This window comes from Suricata suricatta, chromosome 4 (assembly GCF_006229205.1).
Source record: "Suricata suricatta isolate VVHF042 chromosome 4, meerkat_22Aug2017_6uvM2_HiC, whole genome shotgun sequence".
Lineage (NCBI taxonomy): Eukaryota > Metazoa > Chordata > Mammalia > Carnivora > Herpestidae > Suricata > Suricata suricatta.
In genome coordinates this window covers 127569961-127582847 of record NC_043703.1, presented here as the reverse complement: position 1 = coordinate 127582847, position 12887 = coordinate 127569961, and positions in this window count along the sequence as shown.

Genomic DNA, 12887 nt, shown 5'->3' with positions numbered 1-12887 from the left:
ATGGATCAATGTGCTGACTATTAAACAGTAATTGGTAGGCCAGATCATGGAGCAAACTATGAAGTGTTACTGCCTGGACGCTGTGTGTGCATGCATGAGTGTGCACGATTAAATTAACTGTGATCATGTGGCACCATCATTGAGATGTGTTGTATGGCCCAACATGTGGTCTATTCTGGTGCACTTGAAAAGAATGTATGTTCTGCACTTAGTGGATGTAATGTTCTATAAATATCAATTAGGTCAGGGTGGTTGATAGTGTTGCTCATTTGTGAGTTTGCTGATTTTATTCGTCTGATCTATTCATTGCTGAGAGAGAGATCTTAACGTCTCTAAATAAGATAATGGAATTGTCTTTTTCTCTCTTTAATTGTGGCAATTTTTACTTCATGTATTTTGAAGCTTTGTAATTAAGTATACACACATTCGTGACTGTCAAGTCTTCCTACTGAATTGATCTTTTTGTTATATGAACTGTTCATTTCTCCTAGTACTTTCTGTCTTGAAATATATTTTATCTGATACGACTATAGCCACTTCAGCTTTATGCTACTTACTATGTGAATGGTATATACTCATCTCTTTATTTTCAGCTTCTAAAGAAAGCCTGTAGTTTTTTTAATCAGCTTGGGCCATCATAACCAAATCCATAGACTGTGTGGCTTAAACAACAGACATTTACTTTCTTATAGTTCTGGAGGCTGAGAATGCCAAGATCAAGGTGCTGGCTAGTCAGGAGCTGGTGAGGACTCTCTTCCTGGATTGCTGGTAGCCACCTTCTTGCTATGTTCTGACATGGTGGAAAGAGAGAGAGCAAACTCTCACATCTCCCCTTATAAGAACAGTATTCTAATCAGATCAGGGGTCCACCCTTATGGCCTCATTTAACCTTGATTAATTTATTATTCAAATAATAGTCACACTCTGTGTGGGGTTAGGGCTTCAATATATTTAGAAGGGGTGCAGTTCAGCCCATAGCAGTTGGGTCTTGCTTTTTAAAAAAAAAATCTTTTTTTACCCATTTTGACAATGTCTTCCCTTTAATTGAAATTTCATTTCAGTCCATTAATTTTTAATGTAATTGTTGTGGGCTTATAATTTTATTATTTATTTTCTATGTCTCTCTGTCTTTTGTTTTTTTCCCCTTTTCTTCCCTTTCTTTTTTTTATTACTTGAATATATTTTAGAAATCTGGTTAATTTTTTTATTTTTTAAGTTACACTTTTCTGCACTGCTTCTCAGTTGTTATTCTGGGATTATAATATACATTTTTATCTTTTCATCATTCACTTATAGTTACTGATTTTTTTACTTCCTGAAAAATACAGAAACCTAGTAACCATATATGTCTCTTACCTCCCTGTTTTAAGTTATAGCTGTTATTTGTCTTTTATCTACACAGGTTGTAAATCCCACAAAGAATGTCACAATTTTTGCTTTCAACAGTCATGTGTATAATGAAATTAAGAGAAAGCAAATTTTAAAAAATCAGTCTTTAATTTACCCAGATATGTACCATTTCCAGTGATCTCTATTCATTTCTAAAGCAGTTTATTTAAATATGGTAACATTTTCATTCATCATGAAGAAATACTTTGCTAATTTTTGCAGTGAGCCTCTACTGGTGAAGAAGTCTGTATTTTACCTGCAGTCTTGAAGGATATTTTTGCTGAATATAAAATTCTGGTTTGGTAGTTTTTCTTTTAAGTACTTCATGGCATTTTTCACTCTCTTCTGGTCTTCATAGTTTCTGATGATGAGTAACTATTATTATTATTCCATTGCATATAATTTGTCTTTTTTGCTTGCTACTTTCAAAATTTGCAATGAACAGGGGTGCCTGGGTGGCTCAGTTGGTTAAATATCTGACTCTTGATTTCAGCTCAGGTTACAATCTCATGGTCTGTGGGATCAAGCCCTGCATTGGGCTCCATGTTGACAGCATGAAGCCTGCTTGGGATTCTCTCTCTCCTTCCTCTGCTCTTCCTCCCTCCATCTCTCTCAAAAAATAAATGAAAAAAAAAACCATCTAAAAATTTGCTATAAGATTATTCTGCTTTACTTTATTAAAGATAGTAATAATAGCTGCTTTTATTTTTTTAATTTTTGAGAGACAGAGACAGTGTGAGCAGGGGAGGGTCAGAGAGAGAGGGTGACACAGGATCAGAAGCAGGCTCCAGGCTCTGAGCTAGCCGTCAGCACAGAGCCCAACACGGGGCTGGAATCCATGAACCGTGAGATCATGACCTGAGTCGAAGCCGACGCTTAACCGACTGAGCCACCCAGGCGCCCCTGACACTAGCTCTTAACATTCTTAAAGGGTCATCCGTTCCAGTTGCCCTCAATGGTTGTTAGCCTGATAATTCCCCTTAATAAAACTGTCTTCCTGACCGTGTTTCATAGCCTCACTCCCCAGTTGGTGTTTCCCTAACCAGTAAAGCAAACCATTGGCTCTTGAATCTTCATCTTTATCTTAGGGTTCACTTCTAGGGGATTCAAACTAAGACAGAGTTGTAGTTGAAAAATATTGTCCATAATCCTTGCTACACAAAGTATGGTCTACAGACTAGTAGCATCAGATGTCTCTTGAGGACTTAATAAAAAAGCAGAATCCTAGGCATCATTGCCTGAATTATAATCTCCATTATAACAAGATCTTTGGGTGATTTTTGTACCTATTAGTTTGAAAAGCAGTGGTCTATATGATACCTATTCTTTTAAATTTGCTGACACTCGCTTCATGACTACATGGCACATTTTTATAAATGTTCCGTTGGTGCTTGAAAAGAATGTATATCTTCTAACAGTTGGGTACAGATTTTCTTATATGTTGTTTCATCTAAGCTTGTTAATTGTGTTGTTCAAAGCTTCTATGTTTTCGTTGATTTTTTTTGTTTGCCTGACCTACCATTTACTGAGAGATATGTGTTGCAAACTCACAATATAATAGTGGATTTGTTCATTTCTCCTTATAGTTCTATCAATTTCTACTATTGATGTATTTACTATACATAGTTTGGAGCATTAAGGGAGAGGGAGAGAGAGAGAGAATCTTAGGTAGATTCCGTGCTCTACACAGAGCCAGTGCAGGTCTTGATCTCACCACCCTGAGATCGTGACCTGAGCTGAAATCAAGAGCTGGACACTCTGTGACTGAACCACCTCGGTACCCCCAGCTTTTGTTTTTAAGCTTAAGGTTTGAATCATAAAAATTATAGCATTCATCTGGAAATTCTTCTGATTTTTTGTTATTTCTAAAAGTTGCCATTGTGCACATAATCTCTGAGAATGTTTCTCATTTCTTTTGTTTTCCATTCCTTATATCCATTTTTTTCAAGATTGCTTGTCCTGTTTGTTCATCTTCACCTTTCTGCTTCATATTGTTGGCTGTTAACAAGTCTCTGGTGATCCTTGGTTGTCTGTTCATATTTCTAAATGAAAGACTCCTGCTAAGTGTTTGTAGCTATGACAAAGTCCTCTGCCATTATTCAAGTCTGTTTTCCCAACGGACCTCACTCTGTCTGGGAGGCTGAGTAGACAGTGCGTATAGAGCATGGACGTGGGGGGCAGCAGGCAGGCAGGCAGCTGGGAGCCCTCACAACTGTCAAAGAGGAAGGCTTTACTTAACAGAAGAAATACTATGGTATGTTTACTTTGGGGGGAAGAGTTGAATGTCTCTCAGCTTCTTCACATCGATGATGGATGTGCAGAGTTACCAGGCTTTGCTCTACTTCTTCTGGCTCTAACGCTATGTTCCAGCACTTTCCTCAGCTGATCTTCGAGTTCATTTGAGAGTTGTTCTCAGGGGTTTACCTGTGGATGATGGCCCCATTGGCTGCTCTGCGCAAGACAGTGGAGCTGCACAGATGATCCTTAACTAGTTACCCCAGTGATAGCCCCTGGACAGCCCACCTCGTCTCTGCACTTTGAGATGAAGAGTTGGAGTTTCCTTAGGGATCTTTTATTATTATTATTATTATTATTTATAATGTTTATTTATTTTTGAGAGACAAAGCATGAGCAGGGAAAGGGCAGAGAGAGAGGGAAACACAGAATCCGAAGCAGGCTTCAGATCCAAAGCTAGCTCAGATCCCAAGGTGAGGCTCAAACCCACCAACTGAGAGATCATGACCCAAGCTGACTTCAGACACTTAACCAACTGAGCCACCCAGGTGCCCCTATCAAGTTATCTTAATAACCCTACTTAAAAAAGATGTTTCCTTTGGAATGATGGAAGAAAAAATAAGCATCCAAGTTCCCATTTTAACTAATGGAATAATTATTCCTATTAACAGACTTGATTTTTAATATTTTGTTGTAATTTAATTAGTCATATGTCCATTCTCCTCTTCTAGTATTTGAATGGTAACTATTCATTTTTTTTTGCTTTTCTCACCTAATCAGAATAAATACTTTAATTTTCTTTTCCATCATTTTCTCTACCTTATGACACCTGTGAAACCTTATGCATCTTCCTAAATCACAATGTCCTTGATAATAGCTTCGTAGAACAGACACCAATCTGACTTTTGTCTTCCAATGCTAGAGTTAATGAAAACTGAAAGCTCTAGCTAATAACTATAGCTTTTATAGGTGAATCAATACTTTGGAAATTTTCTTAGAAAACTACAACTCTCCAGCTTATTTCTGCATTCTGTTAAAAGATCACATTCTTTTAGCTGGAACACAAACTTTTGGGGGAAAACAAATCAACCCATTTTAATAGAGAACTTGAGTTTTGCAGGAGGACACTTGCCAAGTGTAACAGGTAGACATACACAAGTTTCTCAAGGCACACACTGCCTCCAAGGCTGCCAGCGATGAGTGGCCTTCAGAAACAGACCCTGGGGACTGTGGGCTCTGATACTGAGTTTCCCGGCGGGGGGGCGGGGGGGGGGGCCTGTTCATGTTCCTTCCTTCACATGTTCCACATGGCACTGGACATTTATTATCTGAATTATTGTTACCAGATTCTTCAGTGACTTTTCAGGAGATGCTAAAAGTCAGAGCGAGACTTTACCACTCCTTCTTTTGGTCTAGGGTATGGACCTATGTGTGCAGGGGAAGAGAGAGAGAGAAATAGAGAGAGGGAGGGAGAGATTATCTTCTCAGACACTCAGGAGAGGGAGGGGTAATGTGGATGCCTGTCACAAACCACCTTTTCTTCTTACTGTAAAGTAATAAAAACAAACAGCATCCTAACCTCTCTGCTGGGGAAATGGGGCTGCTGTTTACAGATAAACAGAGACCTGCTGCCTGTTAGGATCCCAGGAACAAAATTCAGTCAGAAGATTGAAAACACAATTGTGTTTACAGATCAGCAGCGACATGCCAATGTCATGTTGGTGGCAGAAGGCTAAGGTCATGTTTACTGCAAGCAGAGGTGCTGGGAGCTGCCACGGGGGCTCCCAGCAGGGGATTGTGAGGAGGAGGGCTCCTGCAGCTGTGAACTTCCAGTTGCCTGACGCAGATTGCCTCAAACCTCAAACCGCTCCATGAGGGATTACCAGAGTAGGGGTCTGAGAGACTGCTGCGTGGCACAGCGTCGAGGCCTCCGGGGGTGGGAGTCGGGGGCTGAAATGGGCCCCTTCGGCCCTGTGAGCAAGCTCTGATTTTCCCAGTTCTCCGAAACTTGGCTTTTGGCTGGGGAAGACCCTTCTCCAAATACTAAGCCACAGTAGCCTGGGGTCACAAATGGCATTAAAAAAGCATCGGCCCCAGGGTTGCCTGGATGGCTCCATCAGTTAAGCATCTGACTCTTTATCTGAGCTCAGGTCTGATCTCAGCTCAGATCTAGATCTCAGGATGGTGAGTTTGGCCCCACATTGGGGTCCACACTGGGCCTGGAGCCTACACACACACACATACACACACACACACACAAGCATACACATACTCCTGTGATTGCTGCAAGACAAAAATTCCCTCCCCTGGAAGAAGGTTCTGACTGTCCCGTGGGTCAGTCCCTGTAGAGGCAAATGGCACAATGGTTATAAGTGCCTGTTCTGCAGTCAGAGAGACTGAGATATTCTGGTTCTGCCACAAACTTTCAGTGCGACCTGAAACAATGATTTAAGCTCTCATTACCTGAGTTTCATCATCTATAAAATAAAAATTAAATTGCTTGTCTCTTAGGTTTAGTAAGAGGATTCACAAATAATCACAGAAAGTGCTTTCCACATTTCTTGGTGCAGGTACTCAATAAATGGTAGCCCTTGTTATTAGAAGGAAATTTGGGGGGAGAGCCTTGCATCCAAGAGAATTAGGTACAAACTGATGATTCATAAGGAGTTCTCATAGCTCAGGAAAATAGTCCAGCCGATCTGCTTCTCAGCTGGAGGGCTACACAAAACCATAGCATCCAGGTGGAAGGTAGAGTAACCATCTCATTGCAATTTGCCTTGCATTTCCCCAGTTTTGATTCTGTGAGCCCCCTGTCCTGGGAAACGTGTTGATCCGGGCAAAACTGGATGGTTGGCCACTCTAGAGGCCAACCAGAACTTGATTGGGGAATGATTAAAAGTAAGTGCCTCATGGAGTATTTGCTCCTAGGCTGACCCACTGTGTCTTAAAGCCCAGGCTTTTGGTGAAAGGGGCCTAACAAGGGATAATGGTCCTTGGCTTCATTTCTCGTTAATGGCTTTAATTGGAGCTGGGGTTATCTGGCAGGGCAGCTTCCACCCAGCCTGCTGGGCAAATCCCCTCCCCACTGGGCTCAGTCATCAGGCAGATTGGTGTGGGGTGGCAGGGACACGGCTTTCCCTTGCTCTTCTCCAGGGAGAATCCACGCAGGATGTGTAGGTGATGCTGGCGACCGCTGCGCTCTGGGGCAGACCCCTAGGATGAAGCTGGGTCTACACCGACCCTGATCAACCTGGTAGTGAGCAGCTGTTGCCCTCCACCCGGGACCTTGTCCTCAGCACCAGGAAGAACTAGAATTGAGACTTCCAGAGGTCAGCTACCCTTATGTCTCCAGGCCAAGGGCAATCACCGCTTGTGATTTCCAATGTGCTGTCAGACATTTGGGGGTGGCATCATAACCTGTCCTGATTGGTAAGAGCCACAGATCAGCGTCCCCCAAGGTCTTTACTGTCCTTCCAACTTCCTCCTCTGAGCTCCAGGCAAGAGTAAGGAGTGCTGATTAATATCAATATTTGGGGAGAATTCAATCGTTCAGTATACATGTATTAATTGAAATATGTTTAGGAATTGTAATACTTAACTTCCAGCTAGTAAACTTAGTGCCTTTAAATGACACAAATTTATTATCTTATAGTTCTGGAGGTTAGAAGTGACCAAAATAGGTCACTTCCCTTCTCCCCTCCCTCCAGCCCTTGACAACCAACTAACTAATATGTTTTCTGTCCCTAGGGATTTGGACATATAAATGAAATCATACAAGATGTGGCCTTTAGCAAATGGCTCCTTTTGCTTAGCATAAATGTTTCCAAAGTTCATCCATACTGTAGTATGAATGACACCTCATTCCCTTTTATGATTGACTAATATTCCACTGAATGGATACACCATACTTTGTTTATCCATCCATCAGTTAATGAACATTTGGGTTGCTTCCACTTTTTGGCCGCTGTGAACAACGCTGATGTGAACATTTGTGCACAAATTTTGTGTGGACATATTTTTCATGTCTCTTGGATTTATAGTTAGGAGTGGAATTGCTGATCATAAGGTAAGTCTATGATTAACATTTTAAGGAACTGCCGAAATATTTTCCAAAGTGATTCCACCATTTTTAATTCTCATCAGGAAGGATGGAGAAGTATTCTTTATCCACATCTTTGACAGAAATTGATATTTTTAGACCTATGGATTTTAGATAGTTTAATTAGGTGGATAGTGGCATTTCACTTTTGCTTTAATTTGCATTTATCTAATGACAAATGATGTTGATATCTTTTCTTACGCTTATTTTCCATCTGTATATTTTCTTTCATGAAGTGTCTGTTCAGATCTCTTGCTCATTTTTAATTTGTTTTTTTATTGTTGAGTTTTAAGGTTCTTTGTATATTTTGTATACACATCTTTATCAGATATGTGATGTCCCACCAAATAATAAAGATTTTATTTTTAAGTAATCTCTATACCCAATGTGGGGCTTGAACTCACAACCCCGAGATCAAGAGTCATACACGCTTCCGACTGAACCAGCCAAGCACCCCTAACCAAATGATAATAAAAAAATTAAGTTAAAAAACAGTTAAGCCAAAGAGGAAGGGGAAAAAGGTGGGGAGGGCATGGTCTCTGGAGCTGGTAATCTTGAATTCAGTTTCTGGGTCTGCTCCTTGTTAGTGGTATGACCTCTTGGAGTCTCAGTTTTTCCCACTAAAGATGAAATAATATCTGTCTTTGAGGCTGTTTAAATAAAATGATTGCTAAAAATTGCTGGTGCTTAACAGATATTTACTAAATGGCGGTCTTAACTGATTTACCTTATCGAGGTTCACTTTGTCAGCAAGTTATGGAACCAGAATGCACTCTAGGGGTTTCTAAACCTGTGGCTCTCCCACACAGTCCCCTGTAGAGGGCAGCATTAGGAGTCAAGCAGTTCTGGGCACCAATTTTACCTGTGCTCCTTGTTAGCTGGGTGACATTGGAAAAGTGACTTACATCTCTCTGAGCCTCAGTTTTCTCATCTGTGAGCCTAGATGAACCAATGTATTTTTCAAGTAGTCTAGCACTGTCTCGGGATCATAGTAGATGGTATATATTTGATTTCTATACATTTCAAAAAGATACACCATGGAGCATTGGGAAGACTCTGAACTAAGTAAGAAGTCTTGGGCTCTTGTTCTACCTTGGCCTCACCTTACTGTGTGACCTTGGTCAAGTCTTGACCTCTCGGGACTTTGGAGGCTTTATCTTGATTAAAGCATTAGAATGACGGGGTGGGGGGGAGCTTTTAAAATACAAACAAAAACTATGAAATATAAATGTGAGTGATAAACACTAAAATCAAGATAGCAGTTGGTTCTGGAGAGGAAGAGAAGTGAATGAGATTGAAGAAGGATACACTGAAGTTCAGTTGCATTTATGACACTTTATTGTGTTTTTTTAGTTTATTTTGAGAAAGACAGAGTGTGGGGGAGGGACACAGAGAGAGAAAATCCGAAGCAGGCTCTGTGTTGTCAGTGCAGAGCCCAATATGGGTCTTGAACCCACGACCTGTGAGATCATGACCTGAGCTAAAGTCACATGCTTAACTGATTGAGCAAGCCTAATAACTTTTAAAGGGAGAGAAGACTTTGGTGAAAAGGAGATGTTGTTAATTTTTTACTGGGTCTGATTTGTAAATTAAATGTTTTCATAGTATGTATATATAGGAAAAAACATAGGATATGTAGGGTTCAGTACTGATTGAAGTTTCGGGCATCAGGGTCATGAAACAAACATGTCCTCCATGGGTAAGGGGGACTTCAGTATTTCTAAGGCAGAGACAAGATTTTCTGACATGCAGGATGAGTCCTGTAGGAAGGAAAGAGGAGTCAAAGGCTGTTGGACTGGTCAGCTGACTCTTATTGACCAGAAGATGATAAATTTGTATTGTGTAGGCCACCAAGTCTGTGATGATTTGTCACGGCAGCAATGGAAAGTGAGCACCGCCTACAAGGTGAAGGGGTAGAGAAGAGGAAGCAGCTGGTGGGGCTGGGAAAAAACCATGATAAGGTGTTCTGGGAGCCAAGGAGGAGGCAGTGGGAGGCTGTGTCATCTGTCCGCAGGTCAGACAGGATGAGGATGGAGATTCTGCCATTGGACTTGGGAGTGTGGGGGGGGTAATTCTTTGAAGAGTTTTCTGCAAAACAGAAACAAAGAAATGGGCTGATAGTTAAGAGCTGTTTGTAAGGGCACCTGGATGGCTCAGCTGGTTGCTGATTTTGGCGCCTGTCATGATCTTGTGGTTTGTGGGACTGAGCCCAGCGTCAGGCTCCACGCTGACAGTACAGAATCTGCTTGGGATTCTCTGTCTCCCTTTCTTTCTGCCCTTCCCCCACTCTCATACAGACACACACACACACTCTGTCTTTCAAAATAAATGTAAAAAATAAGATGTTTGTAGTCGATGTTGCTTCAAAGGGGAGAAGTAGCAACGTGTTGTAAACAGACAGAAGTGCTCTGGAGAACGGGAGAGATGCAGAGGGCAGAGAGCAGCTGAAGGGCTGTCCCTGAGCTGCAGGACAACACTAGTGAGCAGTTAGAATCAGCTTTCCAGGAAAGGGAACGGCAACTGTCAGGAAAGCAGAATTCATGGCTGTTGTTGCTGGTAGCTGAGTGGCTTTGGCAGCTGGAGTCTATGACCCGCTTTCTCAGGGAGCTGCAAGGCGGTGCAGAGGACCAGGGGATCTGCAGAGAGCTGGCCAACAGTCCTCCAGGAGAGTGGGAGCATAAGGGACTAGGGAGACACAGCATGATTGTGAGGCCGCGTGCAAGACCCACTTAAGCTTCAAGTATTTCCAGAGGGAAATAAAGGAAATGGAAATCATAACCAAAAGTAGATTCGCCAGGTGCAGGTTTCTCCTGATGCTAGCGATTGAATTCCCAGCCCACATTTGCCTGAAACAGGGGCTCCGAGCCCCCGGTCTTAGACTCTCTTTTAGCAACTTTTTGGCCTCTCATCTATGAGGTCTTTGGGCTCTGTGTTGTTACCCGCCTCCCCGGAGCTAGTCTGATGAATATCCTGTTCTGTTCAAGGCCAGATGAAATGAATTTTTCTGTTTCCAGCCGCACCACACCCTTTAGCGACCTCCCACTGAGGTCTGGTTTCTGGTCTAGACAAGACACTTCTTTTTTTTTTTTTTTACCCTCATTTGCATAGCAGAGATTATTGACATCAGCCAGATCCCAAAGAGTGCACGAACCTGTCTCAGCCCTGGTTCTCTGCCCCAGCCCCGGTCCCATCATCTCTCCCAAGAGGCATCTTCCTTTTCTGTGGAGAAGCGGATCTAGTAAGAGTCCCATGCATACATAACATGACACACATCCTATAGACATGATACAGTGATCACCGTGGGCACTTCTTCCACAGACCTTGGGAGCACTCACGGGGAAAGTGAGCACCACCAGGGAGGGCGATGGGGAGGCAGTGCTGTTTAGAACGGGAGGGCAAAGGCAAGAGTTCCTTATCCAGTTTGGTCAACATTCTGGCCATATGTAGGGCTAAGGAGTTAATGCTATTAAAGAAGGAAGAGACCTAAACCAGGTCACCATCTAATTTTTACATTTATTTATTTTTGACAGAAAGAATGAGACAGAACATGAGTGGGTGAGGGGCAGAGAGAGAAGGAGACACAGAATCTGAAACAGGCTCCAAGCACCAAGCTGTCAGCACTGAACCCAATGCCGGGCTCAAACCCACAAACCGCGAGATCATGACCTGAGCCGAAGTTGGACACTTAACTGACTGAGTCACCCAGGTGCCCCTAGAAGTCTCCATTTTAGAAAATAATTATGAGTATCTTAAATTTGAATCAGATAAACAATGGATAGATTACAAAACATTCACACTACTAAGTTCCCTTAGAGTGTTCCTTTAGGTAGTCGTATTGTGTGGGGCAATGAAAATAGAATTTGACTTGCAAAAAAAATACACACAAATTCTGGGACACATATATATTGTATGGAACCTGGTGCACTAGCGTAGAATCAACCTGAATGCAAAATATTGTGTCTCAGGGAATAGGGAGGCCTGGGGGGAGGGAGGGAGATGGACAGGGGAAAAGTCAGAACACACACGTGTCGACTAAGTTCGCCATCTTTATGTGAATGTGACATCCCCAAACAATTACAATGGTAACATCAAAGAGCACTGATCACAGATTACCATAACAAATATAACAATCATGAAAAAGTTTAAAATATTGCATGAATTACTAAAATGTGACCTAGAGACATGAAGTGAGCAAATGCTTTTGGAAAAATGGTGGCAACAGACTTGCTCAACACAGGGTTGCCACAAACTTCACTTTGTAAAAAAAAAATGCAATATCTGTGAAGCATAATAAAGCAAAGAGCAATAAAATGAGGTATGCGTGTATAAAACTCATGCTTAATCACTGCAGAAAAGTAAGAGGATACTGAAAAACATAAAAACCCAAATGAAGTAATCCCAACTATCTACAACTGGCCTCCGGCAACATTTTGATGAGGGTGCTTCCGTCTCTTTGCTATCCAATCCATGTGTCTATTTATCTACCATATTCATCTCCCTTCTCTTGCTTTCTTGATTTGCTTTCTCTTCTCTCTAGCCATTTCTCTTCATGGGTTTCTTTTTCTCTCTCATTCTCTCTCCATTTGTATCTTACTGGTAGAGATTTACAGACATTGTAAAGGACCGCTTCATCCTCATCCTTGAATATGCACATTCAGTGAATGTGTGCAGAATGACTGAACTTTCTCAGGCAAGATCTTTTCTTTAACCTACAATTCTGCGTTCTGTGCTAAACACTGTGGTTGTTGAGATGTTTGGTTCTCTCTTCCTTTAGCACATGGTAAGATTAGATTATACTTCTCTGCCTGTTGAATTTAGATGGGACTGTGTGTGTGATTTGCTTTGGGCAATAAAATGTGAGCAGAATAGATGTGTCACATGGGCACAGAGGCAGGACCAAGACACCCTTTGCCAGTTTCTTTCCTTCTGCTTAAGTGATTAGCCATGTTCCATTTAGAGGCTCTACCATTGGGGCGGAGGGGGGCTAGATTAGGAATGATGGTAAAAAGGGGCTCCTGTGTGGCTCCGTTAGTTATGCATCAGACTTCAGCTCAGGTCATGATCTCACAGTTCATGCGTTCGAACCCTGCATCAGGGTCTGTGCTGACAGCTCAGAGCCTGGAGTCTGCTTCAGATTCTGTCTCTCTCTCTCTCTGCCCCTCCC